We start from the raw sequence: 14,674 nt of genomic DNA, 5'->3' as shown, positions 1-14,674 counted from the left end.
ATCAAGGGCACCTGCTTGCATGAACCTAGGCTCTGGAACTCTAGAAGAAAAGTATCGTGAGGGCTATAACATGGCAAAAAAAAAAAAAAAAAAAAAAAAAAAAGACTTGGCTTTGCTATGATTTAGATACTGAAAATTTTTTTCATTATAGTCTGAAAAAAGGAACGCCTGGGTGGCTCAGCAGTTGAGCGTCTGCCTTTGGCTTAGGGTGTGATCCCGAGATTCTGGGATTGAGTCCCACTTCGGGCTTCCTGCATGGAGCCTGCTTCTCCCTCTGCCTGTGTCTCTGCCTCTCTCTTTCTGTGTCTCTCATGAATAAATAAATAAAATATTAAAAAAATAGACTGAAAAAAACATTGAAACAGAAATTGTAATAAAAGAATTATAGCATTTTATTCTTTCAGTGTCTTAATATGAAAGACACTGCTATTAGCATGCCCATAAAAGAGGGGAAACAGCTCTTCTCCTATGTGGAGCGGAAGTGTGTGGAACAAGAATAAGAACTGAAGCTTTGAGTTAGGAAGTTCTGGATCCTACTATTACCTATCTGGGTAACTTCTCTAAGGCTCAGTTTTCTAATGTAAAATGGAAACAATAATAGTCCCACCTCCAGACTGTTGTATTGTTTAAATGACACATGAACCTAAGAAGATACTTGACACAGGGTCTGGTCCTGCTCACTCATTATTGGCAATAACCATTTCCAATAAGCCATCATGAATAGAAAGATCTTGAACTGGGATGCCTGGGTGGCTCAGTGGTAGAGCATCTGCCTTTGGCCCAGGGGGTGATTCTGGAGTCCCAGGATCGAGTCCCACATCCGGCTTCCTGCATGGAGCCTGCTTCACCCTCTGCCTGTGTCTCTGCCTCTCTCTCTCTGTGTCTTTCATGAATAAATAAATAAAATCTTAAAAAAAAAAAAAAGAAAGATCTTGAATTAAAAGCCAATCTTGACAACAACATTCTCTGTGAACTCAAATTTCTTCCCTTTTCTCTGGCTCTGGATCTACCCGTAGGTATCACTGGAATGATAATTGAGGGAATGAAATGTTGCTTGTTTTCAATCTGTATTAGATTAAAATGAAATCATCATATTGAGGGGAGAAGATCATGTCCTAGGAGCAAGTGTATTTATTCCATGCTTACTCTGCACTCGCAGATAATTCCCGACAAGAGGAAATTTACAAATCCCATGGCCTAAGCACTAACTCAAATCAATGTGAGAAGGGGGCACATGACTGGCACTGGATACAGACCATCCAGTACCCAAACGTCAAGAATGGGCTAGTACCAAAGCTCTACCACTGTTTCCCACCTCACACAATGTCCTGGGGAGCCTCCACTGGGTTATGGGCCCAGAGACCCACTTTGAGATTAACTAACCTCTTCCCAAGGTCTCCACACCACCCTTCCTGTAAGACTTATCCAGATGCCATGTGCAGTTAGATGTGAGCCACAGAATGAAAGGGACAAGGAAGCTCCAGGAAGGAGGTGAGATGGGGATGAGGGTGAAACAAGTAGGGTACATGCCTCAGGCACAAAATGTAAGAAGACGTCAAAAAACTTAGCCATCAAGGTAAATAATATTTCTGTCTTAAGAATAAAATTAATGCATCAAACTCCATGATGAACAAAATATAACTTTAAATAAACATGGAATGTTGGGGTTCAGAAACACCAGGCATAGGAGTAGCTGGGAAAAACTTGGGGCAGTGGCTGCACCAGGAGAGATCTAATGCCAGCAGAGCCAAGCGGGGAGGCTCCAGTGGAAAAGCCCGTAGATGTGCAAGTTCCATTTTTGAAGGCCTTGCCCCTGGAAAAGCATTGTCCCCATCACTGTTTTATACAAGATGCATATAAAGCTCTGCACACTGGCTGGGACATAATTTAAGAAGCAAAATTTTACTTTTGCATTCCAAGGAAAAAACTGCTTATTGGAGAGCTCAAGAGATGCCCTGAACCCAGATCTAGTATTTACTTTGCAATATTTTGATGAATGCTGGTCAAATGGTTCCAAAATATACAGATTAACCTTCCCTAGAACATATACAGTTTGGGGAAAAAAAGAAAGAGAAATGGTATTTAGAGCAAAATACCTGTTTGGTTCCACTGTACCCCAAATATTTAAAGAATACTACAAAGCTTGCCAAACCCCAAGTGTTTCTGGGCCCATATAGCCTTGCTCTGTACTTGAGAATACCTTTCCACCTCATTTTCTCCAGGCAGCTCTACTCAGAACAGGGGTCTGTGATTCAATTTTTTCTTCTGTAAATAAAAGCATTTCTAAAAGTATAGGTCTGACATCCACACCAGAAGGCAAGAAAGAAAGGCAAATACAACCTTTTTGGGTCTTGTCATCCTCACAGGATCGTCACACACTTAGGAATTAGATGACAGGTGCTGATTTTGGAGGACTCATTCTGTTTAAACAAACAGCACTGATTCTCATGTAATGTCACACTCCATCCCGAGGCTTTGGAAAAATAGTCCCATTGTTACCAGGCTTGTGAGTCCTTACTGAAACTTAAATACACGGAAGAATCAATGAACGTCATTCTGTTCAAATTTAGATATCACAAAAAGTGTTTTACCAAGTAGAAGTATGATCCATCTCATCTGAGGCAACACTAGGGAACCATAGCAAATGGATTGCATTATGATGAAAGCCAAAAAGTTGCATTTAGGGAAAAAAGTCTCCATACATATATATATGCCCATCTTCCTAATTCTCCTATGAAAGGATTAGAAATGGGTATCAAACAGATGAAAATTGTTTCTGAGAACTCAAGGCAGCTGGTGAGTCCTGGAGATGCACGGTTTTCAGGTTAGCAAGTGGGTTAGCAGGGCAGAGGTGAGGTGTTTCCGTTCCTGGGTTTGTTTTGTTCACTCCTTGGCGTGAGAAGCCAGGCACATTTCTTCAATCTTGGAAGCGACAAAGGAGTCCTATTCATTGGGGTTTGTGAATCAACAAAGAGGAATGGCGTTTAATATTTAAATATGTCTCATGTAGCCATTTAAAATCTTTTATGAGTGTTAAGCCATTATTAAAGCAAGATGGGCTCTAGGTCATGGACCCTTTCATGGCACTCCCACAGTGCTAATGAGACAAATAATATCTCTTCATGGGATGATGGCTGCCTCCAGCACTGAATTCAGTGTGCCTTCTGTAGTTAAAAATTCTAAAGGAAAAGAAATTACCATTAGAATTATCCTACCCGAGGAAAATTTTCCTTTTCATTGTCTGAGCAAAAACATAGTTTCTAAGTCAATTAATGTTCTCTTGTTTTTTTTTTTTCCTGTGTGTGTGTGTGTGTCTGTGTGTGTGCATGTGTGTAGTTAGAAAGGCTGGGTAGGGAATATAAACCAAAGATGATCAAACAGATAGATATTAACACACATGAATGCCTGTTATTCACTTGACCAATGAGTTAAGTCTGTATTTACCTGCTTACACTTACAGATGGCATTATGTTCCACTCCACTCTAAGTCATCTACTCTTTCCATGACAGCTGAGGGCTGACAGAAGGCAAAAACAATGACAAAGTCACAGAAAGCTGATAAAAGAAGATACACACACTGCATAAGAGAAATATGTAAGTGAGCACAGATGCTGTAAATTCTATACAACTCGTTTGGAAAGACCTACTCAGTGAGTGATATCCTCCACCTGCCAAAATAACAGCTTTATTATACCCCATTGCCAAGCCATATTCACACAAATGAACAGTAAGATATTTAAGATATCTATATATGTAAGTGCTCCCAAATACTCTTCTTTCACTTTACCCCAAAGAGCATTGAGTTCTGCATTCAGCTGCCATCAGAACATAGTATTCCTGGAACGCCTGGGTGGTTCAGTGGTTGCATGTCTGCCTTCGGCTCAGGGCATGATCCTGGGGAGCCTCTGCCTATGTCTCTGCCTCTCTCTGTGTGTCTCTCATGTATAAATAAAATCTCAAAAAAAAAAAAAAAAAAGAACATGGCATTCCTTACTAAGAGTAATTTGATGTCAACTATCACACCATGAGAATGAAACACAAACGTATTGTGATTTCCAGATCATATATTCAGCACAAATCTTTGTCGTAGCCTTTTTTAATGTCCTATATAACAACTTACTAGTTTCATAAAATATTCATTAAAATGAAGTAATAAAGAACTATATGCTATGGACTTCTGAGTTCTGATATTGATGCTATTTTATTTTTTAATGAACATTGGCAAGAGACAATTTCTAGGAGTTTTCCAATTACTCTCTAATGTCAAGGCATTTAGAAAAAAAAATTCGCAGTTGACAAGTGGTAGCAGGAGGACAACAATTACATTATGTATCTTTTGGTTAACTTATCTTGGTTGCTATAATACCATTAGTTACAGTGTTATAATATTTAACAAAAACTCAACAAATTTTACTAATGTTGTCAAGACTCATCTGGTCATAAGAGGCAAAGTTGGCTTAGTCAAGGTGTCCCGAAATAAAAGCATGGGGGACCTTAAATTGGAAACAAAAAGCAATCAGGAGTTAAGTAGCTTTTGCTAGGTGCCTGTATACAAACTTCTGTGTCAATCTGTCTTCCTCCCTTTCTTTCAGGGACTGCAGGCACCCTCACCCACACCTTCTCAGTGCATCTCTGCTGTGTTGTCCCCATTCTTTTGGTCCTCATCCTTATAATTTGTAATTACTGCCTAGGTCAATCTGGTGGGCTTCCAAATCAGTTTCCTAAACCTAACATGCTCAGGTTCTGAATTTCCTCAATTCTAAATTCCAACAAGAGAGCAAAGAGAAGATGTCTTCTCTTTTCTACCCAGACACCCTGCTGGAGGTCATTCTTGGACCGTATGTGCCCCAACAATTGAATCTGGTCTTGTCGAATCATCCCATGGAGTCATTGATTCATCAGGGCAGAAACTGTAAAGGGATACCCAAGCAGAGCTCACCATACTGAGGACATGAACATAGCAGAACACTATAGCACTGAGCAGTTGCTGTCAGGGAGGGCACTTAAGAGAAGACACAGATCATGAATGCTATGGCAGCTTTGCTTCCAGTGAATGGGGAACTCTGTTTTCATTTTGATCTGTGAACAATTTGAAAATAAGTATTCTCCTCTGTATATTTTGGTTAAAAAAAAAATCTCAACCTATACAAGTACATAGAAATAAGGAAGGCATTCCCTGCTACTGAGTGATGAGAGGTAAACATTTTTTCAGACTATGATGGTGGGTGGAGCAAGGTATTCTTGGAAATCAAATTTGTTAAAACCAAAGTACAATAACAAGAACAAAACTGTACTTGGAAAAAACTTGGAGCAAATTCTCTCAGGACTCTGGTACATGAAAAGGCTCATGCCAGAACAGTCTGCAGAAGAGTGAGGGTGACATTCGAAGAGGAACAACAGCCACTGTTGTGGACCCAAGAGAAGGTCCCAAGAGGGACCCAAGAGGACCCAAGAGGAGAAATAAAATTAAGAAGATGCTGCTACTGTTAGGGTCAGTAGTTATTTTCAGTCTCTGTATTTTTTTTAAAGATTTTTATTTATTTACTTATTCATGAGAGACAGAAAGAGAAAGGCAGAGACATAGAGGGAGAAGCAGGCTCCATGCAGGAAGCCTGATGTGGGACTCAATCCTGAGACACCAGGATCATGCCCTGAGCTGAAGGCAGGCGCTCAACTGCTAAGCCACCCAGGCATCCCGAGTCTCCGCATTAATGTCTCTTATTAGTTACCTTGGTCTGGGTTTTCAACAATCCTTAGAGAGGAGGGACTTAGGAAAGAATGTCTAAACCTTCTTGTGTTCTTAATGATCATTTGTTACCCATAATTACACTTACATTAACTGGATGTAATAAGCTGTATATGATTTTTAATCACAGTGGAACTTAAACACACATCTTTCTTGTTCATTTAACCTGGAAATGGATACTTCTGTTGCTGCTCATCCCAAGAGCATTCAAGAAATGGAAAAACTACCGCAAAGGAGTATGGAGCTTTTTCTTTCAAAATGTTTTAAGGAACTGATAATTTATCATCTTCTCAGTCATCTCCCCAACTGTTTCAAGGAAAGAAACAAAAAATGGCCAGCAATCTTCTACTTATAATTGCACTCTCAATCCACCATGCAAGGAAAAGGAAGTGGGTTACCCAGACTTATTCTAACAATATATCTCAACTGATTCCTTTTTTTTTTTTTTAATGACTTAGAGATGTGTCCAGGATAAACTGATTCAAGAAACTCCAAATCTTCCTTTATGGCTCTGGAATATAAGCACTTGAAGGACAGTGAGAAAGTCTACCTGGATTGTTCCCCTGGTGCCTAGTATATATTTGACCCAAGACAATGATTCAATTAGTATTTCTCGAATGATTAAATTAATTAATTGATGTAAGCAGGAAAGGAGAAAGGGACAGATTGAGGTAAGAATCACTAATAACATGTTTTGTAGGTTTTCCCTCCCATCTTATTAGATATTATTTTACTAACTGAATCCAAATTTAGACACTTTATTTAATACAGCTGTTAGATCATGCTGAATGATAGAGATCTGCTAAGTTACTTGAATCTAAAAGAGCAAGACACAAAAATGGCCATCTTCCTTGTCCTCAGCTAAGCCAGTGAGTGTTATGTTTAAGGTCTACAGTCATTGTCAAACACACCCAACTTTTTGAGTTTAAGTATTGGAAATGACTCAGTTAAGACTCAAATGTGACTTGATACAGCATCAGAGATTTTAGAAATGAACAATGATGGTTTTAATTATGATTGATGACCCTGACCATATTCTGATTACTATTTGTAGTTTCACCATTTGAGTTGTAATTCACTATCTATTAGCTCATATCAATGTCTTATAAAAGCGCTCATAATATTTACAATGAGAGGCCTTGGTGAGTATAGTCATATAAATGTGTGAATAATTGAGAGGTTATGCTGCAGTACATGCCTCATCAAGCTTCCTTTTCAAGTCTCAAGCACATAATTAAAGTTCAACACGAGATGTCAATAATGCTTGAATTACCAGAGAGAAAAAAAAGCTGCATTAACAAAGCTGTCAAAAACACCTTCTGCTTTAAATTTACTTGGACAACTGAACAATGGAAATAGTTCACTCATTTAAAGGTTGACTTCATCTAGTGAAGATTCCACTGCATTTAAAAGAAGAAGAAGAAGAAAAAAAAAAAGCTTGATATTTATTGAGTTTCTTTCTTGGTCCTCAAGAAGATAGATTGAAAGAAAGTCAAACTTGATAAAAGTTCTACAAAGTTGACTATATTGCCAAATTTATACTGTAGATTCAATACAACTGATACAGAGAGAAGTGAAATATTCATATATTCATATATATAAATATATATAATCCAATAAAATCATATTACAGTGGTCTCAATAAATTACAAAGGACCTAGCAATAAAATAATATGGTATAGAGCATGCTGCTCAAAGACTACAATTAAGAACCCACCAACTTTGATTTGACTCCACAAGAAAATATTCTACAGTTTGGAATTGAAATTAACCCAAAACATGCAAAAGAGTTCTATGTTTCTCCACTACTAAAGATACATCTCACAGAATGCTATTGTAAAGGATACTTCAACTTTCAGGGTAACTCCAAGTTATTCTAATATGAAAAAATGGAGAAAAAAAGGGTGATCAAATTTTTTAAATAATAAATACTGCCAACATTCATGGACTTTATTAAAATTATAATCTATGTTTATCTTTAATATGTACGACGTGTTTCACAATATGTATAATAGTCCAAATGTAGTAATCTTGGGTTACTCCTCTGATGATAGTTTTTTAATATTAAACTGTCCACAGGGGCAGCCTGGGTGGCTCAGCGTTTTAGCGCCGCCTTCAGCCCAGGACCTGGTCCTGGAGACCGGGGATCGAGTCCCACGTCAGGCTCCCTGCATGGAGCCTGCTTCTCCCTCTGCCTGTGTCTCTGCCTGTCTCTCTCTCTCTCTGTCTCTCATGAATGAATAAATAAAATTTTAAAAAATAAACTGTCCACAGATAGACTTGATATCAACTCCTTACACTGAATCTCATATTTATATAAAATAATCCTTACCACTCAAAATAAAATAGATTCCTATTGCCTTCGAATCACCCTATTGGATAATTTCATTTTAAAGCCTCTCCTGATTTGCTTAAAGATGAAGGTAGCATGAACAGGAAATGTAGACATGTTGTGAAGAGCTTAAACGCCAACTCATCCCATTCTCTCATTATAAAGAGAAGGGAACAAAGGTTGAGAGTTTGGTGTCTCATCCAAAGCCACATACTACAATGCAGTGGCAAAGCTGGAACTACAATCCAGTTCCCTGACTCTTATTCTGATTTTTTTCACCTACACTATCCTCCACCAATATCAGATGGAGGCTTCTCAGCAGCTGCCATTTCATGCAAATTCTACTGAAGAAATGTAGTAATTTAAGTCAGAAAGTATTCATTGTGTACCTACACACATGGCAGATGGTAAGGTGGATACATATAAAGCTGACTAAGTCTAGTTTCCTATCCTGGGAGGAAGACACTTTCCTGGTTGATCATTAGCCACTATCAGTATTGCAGAAGAGCTGCCATAGAGATAGCCCATGCTGGGAAGGAACAGTTGTTAAGAGGGAGTCCTTCCAGGTTAACACACCTTCAGAGTGCTTTGTGAAGTAGGTGGCATTGAGGAAGATTTTGGCAGGTGGCTTGGTATTTGTTCTGGAGAATTAGTTCATTCTGCCCAACTTATTCCATTTTAACCAATAAAAAATATAATCGAAAAATATCGTAGACTATATCTGGTCAGTGAATGGTGGGTCAGAATGTTTCTACAGACTAAACAGATAAGCCTGCAGACTACTAAATGCACATTAATTCATAGCTTTGTCAAAGTTATTCATATAAATCAGTCCCAACACAACACTTTCATTTTATAGTAGAGCAGTAAAGGAAAATATTATTTTATTTGTTTATGGATTTTAAAATGATGATCAGAGAAATTAAAGACTTGTCCGTGGACATATGGCTGACAAGTGGCAGAACTGAAGCTAAAACTCATTTTTTCCCACTCCTTGCATTTTCTATATGACCATGTTGTCTTTACAACTTTACAGCTTTCAAATTCATTTTTATGAGCATTACATCATAAGGAGGAAGATATATATACAAGGTCACAAACTTTCAGAACACCACTACAAAACCGGTCTTGATAAATCAGATATCATTGTCACACCCTATGGACTCGCTCACAACCCCCTGTCAGAACAACCTAGTTGTTACCGGGCAGTATCCTCTAGGTACGGTCAGTCAGGCATTGTATATACATTCACCTTCTTTCCTAAGAAAACTAGAAACACCTGGATTATGTTAGGTCACTTTTGGGTTTCTACAGCTGGATTTTATGCTTCTCCCCTCTTAAGGAGTTGACAATCTGGAAAAATCTTGATATTCAGCCAAGAAAACAAGAGCTTTTCATTTTAAACATGAACATTTCTATATGTTCTGGCAAAGGAGTGGAGTGGGGAAGGTGAGCTGAAAATTATTCCTTATGGTGTATAAATAAAAGTGGGCAATAAGAAAGATGGGTCATGACCTTCAATAGGGATATATTAAGCAAAGAAAACCACCCCCTTTTTCTTCCTAAACAATCCTCTTCAGCATAACAAGTGGCTGCATGACTCAATAGCTTGGTCAGTAGTACCCAGTGGAGAGTAACTTCAGGCCGCCTGTGTTTCAGTTGGACCATCTGCTGTGTGGGTCTGTGCAGCTGTGCCTCCACTCTGTAGTTCCTCCACCCTCTCTCAAAGAGACACTTGAAAATCTCACTTCAAGCAGAAGGCAGGGGGCCAGGGGTGGGGTGGCTCTGCTTACTCTGTAGCACACTATTTCTCTGGTTGAAAAGCTTCTGATGTAAAATTAGTCATCAATTTAGCTATTTTTTTCCATTAGTCTAAACTCTGGCTTTCTGAATGTAATGTGTAGATGTAAAATATCCAAACCATGGGAAGAGCTACAGTTTCCAAGACATGAACTTTGAGGCCAGCGAAGTTCAGAGTAAATTTGACATTAACCAAATATTACTTCCCTGCTCAGGCTGTGAGCTAAGAAGTCTCCATACTAAAAACAAGAAAGGGAGGTTTCCTACATAAAGGAACATGAAACACTGAAACAGTGTGAAACAAGGGGTCTTTGGCTTTTTAACCTATGACAAGAACAAGCCAAGGCGTACGTGTGGGAGGGGTGGCAAATGCCACTCTGCATTTACCAATTATGAAATATGTTCATCGCCCAGCCAGGGGAAAGTCAATGCAAGTAGGCAAATTCTACCTGCTGCTACATCATTTCCTTGGCCAAATTTGAATTATTTACACATATATTAATCTTCCATGAATGTACAGCTCAGTGCCTATGTGCAACTAGATATATGAGGGCAGATATGCCCCTTGTTAAGATGTCCCTTGCCACGCAGGCACTCCCAGCATCAGCCCTACCCTGATGCTGTACTTTTCATCTATTTCAGCATTCTCACATGCTGATTTCTGTCCAGCCAATGCCATGAAAGGCAGGCTGCTGTGCTCCAGCTTCTGTCTTGCAACCATCCAAAACTTTCCTCTATTGCTCCTGATCTTGCATCATTCTGGTTCCACCCAGCAACTAACTCTTGACTTTGCCTCCCATCGGCCAACCTGAAAGCAGCTCCTTGTATTTAATGGCAGCACTTGTGTGTGCTAGTGTTAATCCTCCATGCTCCCTAAGGACAGTGAATCAGAATCATCCATTGACTTGTTCCACTCTTGGACACACAGATGGTAACTTCTTCTTTCCCCTGCCCAGCTCTGGTCCCTGGAACTCAAACTGCAATCCTGACCCGTCGAACTCCAATCCCAGTGGAGTTAGGGGTGGTGTTCGGGCATATCATCCATTGTTCTCTTGCAAGGCAGCTTGTTACCTTATTAGGGAATCTCATGCCATGGAAATACACAAAAAGATTACCCTCTTCAGGTGAGAGGATCAGAGTGAAATAAGGGGATGTTCACGAGTATTAGTGAAATTATTAAAAAAAAAAAAAACAGTTGCAGCAAAGAACATTCCTACCTTCTCATTGTAAACAGCCAAAAGCTACAATAAGTTTGCTCCTAAGAAGAGAACTCTGCTGCTACTTATAAAAGATACATTAAACAGTCTCTGGTGTTCATAGAATAATATGGGAAATATCAATACCCACAATATTTTTAGAGAGGCTCCAAATAAAGTCATTGTTAAGGCCACAAACAAAGCATTAGGAAAGCCTAAATAAAAAAAAATAAAAAATAAAATAAAAAAAATAAAAAGCCTAAATAACACACTCATGTATTTTGCTTGGAAGTTGAGAAATATACAGGAGGCGCTCCTATTCAGTCAGAGAAGGCATCATACAAGAAAATGGGTTGTTAGGATCATTGAAAACTAGTAGTGAGGCCATTTAGAAAGCCTGGCAAAGGATTCTAAAGGCAAGAGACCACAAGCCATCAGACTTAGATTTGAGCAGGGCATGTGACTAGGGGGAGAGGATGCTATGGAAGGAAACATGGAAAGGGGGGAAAAGAGGAAATAATAGTAGCTACTACTCTTTACCCATAAAGAAACCAAGGTTTAGAAAAGATGGATAATGTCCTAGACCCAGGTTATATACTTCCTCACCCAACATTCACTCAGAAATTATTTCCTATTGCTCATGACCCTTCAGAAAGCTTTCCTAGGACCAAGCACAGTCTGAGAGGAAAGTTCATCTTTGTCTTCATGGTGGTCTGTGTGCTAAGCCAGCTGAAACTGCCGCTACAGCTGTTTCTGGAATCTGATGCTACTGTGGGCAGAACTGAAAGCCATCTTTTCTTTCACCTCACTCCTGGAACCTTCTGCCTCTTGCCAAAGACTATGTTTTATTCACTGTGGTGTGAGGCACCATATGCCCCTTTTGGTGTTCATGTATAGGCACTAGTTCACCCCTTAATGTAGTGTAGAGAAAGGCTAGCCAGAAGGCCCCTGGCTTGCTGCTACCTACAGTGTGCTCTCTGGACTGTGACTCACATGGAAGAGGCAGCTGCCATCTTGGACCTTTACTGTCACAGCGGCTGTTAGGAGTACCAGCTGGTACAACCCAAAAGTGCAGAGGGATCATGGGTCAAAGTATGACCAAAGGGAAATGAAAAATGATGGATAATTCCTTCTTTTTCTTCACACAGGTGAACTGTTCTGAGATATAATGACTCACGCAGACTCTCTGAAGCTGTCCTGAAAGATTGAGCAATCACCAATTCTGGTTACAAATTCTGGCCACTTTGAGAATGTACTCCTTTGCATTTGTTCTTCGTCCTGGGCTGCCTCCCTCCCTTTTTCTACCACTGTGTTTCTCTCAGATGATGCTTCCCACCAAAGTGACAACATCAACAACTTTGCCTCAGGCTTTGTTTTCTAGGCTAAGTGGGCTAAGGTAATGACATTTTTAATGCTGCACAATACTGGGATTTGAACCCAAACCAACTTCAACTATAGATGAACAGAGACCCCAGGTAAAGACAAAGAAGAGATCAAACCCTAATGGAAAAAAAAAAAAAAAAAAAAAAAAAAAAAACAGTGATAGGCCTGTCTGAATTCCTAAACAAGAAATAAATAGAGCAAATCCAGTAGAACAAGTGCTATATTCTGTAATTTTAGCTGTCTGCATTCAGAGGAAATTACAGCTACCAGGTCTTCTGCTTTTCATCTTTTCATCCCTACACACTGTCTTGCAAATTATTGGTGGTCTTGATTTATCCTAGAAGAAGAAATTATCCAATGAAGATAACCAAAATTTGTCTTTAGGTATAATTTACTCTAAGTTCCTTTTAGTGCACTACCTCCAAAATGGGTACAAAACATTGGCTACCTCACAAGAGACTCTGTTTACACTAGCTCTGATTTTATGATAAAGACTGCAATTTAAGGATCTTGATCACAGAACACCAATTACCATACAATTTTTGCATTTGTTTATTAATGTTATTCTCATTCTACAGAGATTCTTCAAGAACATTTAAGTTAAATATCTACATGAGTAATAACAATAGAACACTCTCCTGTAAAATATCATCATCTATCTCAGAGGTATAATTTTTGAGATTTGTGTATCTTTGATTTCTTGCACTGTCTTTAGGAACTTTTGGTTTTTACATAGAATGGTGACACTCCAGTAACAAAGAAAAGATCTCTAACCTATATTTTCCAGCTCTACTTAATGGATTTAGATCTAATTTTCTCTGTTGTGGAAGATGGGCCACACATTACGAAATAAATCTGCTCTGGCTTCTCTTCGCAAACTGGTGCATCTTCTCCCAGGAGTACTATTAAACAGATGCTACAATAATTTCCTTGGACTCTACCAATCCTCCTAGCTCATGTCCTTGAATTCTCACTCCAGCCTCTACAACATCATTGTTATTTCATTTATCCTCTTCCATACACCCTTCTCCTTTTTCCTTCATTTCATCAAGGACAATTCATTAGCAAAGATCATGGCGCTTGTTCACATAAAGCCACCATGACCATTAGAGAAAACTAAAAATATTTAAACTATCCCTTCTGTTACCCTTAACCACAAATATCCAGAATCAATAATAAGCCTGATATTGAAATCTTTCTTTTCCTTCAAATGTGCACAAATGAATCACCTGGAAGGTAAAAAATCTTAAACTGAATTCAATTGGAATTTCCAGCTTAGTGATGTCTGGGTTCCACATCAGCTGACCATCAGATCTTTAAGGAAGGGCTAGGAGAGCTGGAGGTGGTCTATTCATAAAACTAGTTAAATGAGGTGCCCACAGACATCACTAGGGTAAATTTCATAGCTTCTATCTGCCATCGCTATTGCTGTAAAATTTTATGTGGTTGAAATAGAGATTAAGGGTGGATTTGGAGAGGAAAAGAAGTCACTTGTCCAAGTCCAAGAAGCCAGCCAAGAGGTGGGTATGGACGTAGGAAGTGTCATCCAACTCTGGGCCTTGAGCAAGATGCTGGCAGTGAATACTTCAATGACTGAAAATAGGTCTAAAAGTATGATGTCCCTTTTAGGCTTGTGAAGCCATCTTCTCTTTCTCTGCCCATAGTTTTATAGCAGAGGGGTCCCCAAGCCATGAGGCTTGAATAAGATCAATTACCTCATGATTGGGACAACAGTGTTTATAGAGAACCACTTGTCAATCGAAGTTTTCTTTTTTCTCATGAAAATAATCACTACCACTCAAGACAATAGAATCAAATGGATTTTGATTTTCAGAAAAGTACATGATTATTCAGAAATAGATTTTAAGAAAGTTAGTCATCTGGAACAGAAAAAAATAAACATTTCTTGGCCCACTTTAAAAAAATTTTTAAGTGTCTTTTATTTGTTTGTTTATTCTTACTTTGACTTCAGTGGTTTCTTGGAATTCATTCAAGCCACTTCAACATGGCCATGCAATTCACATGCCATTCAAAGTATACAGACCAATGTATTTCTAGAGAAGTTGAAAGAGGAGAGATTATCCATTTGATCACTTTTCTGTTTGAAAGAGAGTCACCACTTAGTTTCTACTATGAATCTAGCTTTTGTACTGTGGCTGTTATTGAAGTTGAGAGAGGGTAAGAAAGAAATAAAGGAATATTACCTTTAGGCAATAC

At 38.9% G+C, this 14,674-nt stretch overlaps 1 long non-coding RNA gene across 2 annotated transcripts in view; it reads left to right on the top strand.

Annotated features, from left to right (window-relative positions):
• LOC140639396 (uncharacterized) overlaps positions 1–14,382 on the top strand; it is a 103,630-nt gene extending 89,248 nt beyond the window's left edge. For both annotated transcript variants that reach the window (XR_012036128.1, XR_012036125.1), the window contains one exon: positions 12,223–14,382. This is a non-coding gene — a long non-coding RNA (uncharacterized lncRNA). The remainder of the gene's footprint in view (positions 1–12,222) is intronic.
• Positions 14,383–14,674: the final 292 nt, after the last annotated feature.

This window comes from Canis lupus, chromosome 9 (genome assembly GCF_048164855.1).
Source record: "Canis lupus baileyi chromosome 9, mCanLup2.hap1, whole genome shotgun sequence".
Taxonomy (NCBI): Eukaryota; Metazoa; Chordata; class Mammalia; order Carnivora; family Canidae; genus Canis; species Canis lupus.
Note: the sequence above shows the minus strand (reverse complement) of the source record. Positions and strands in the feature narration are given on the sequence as shown.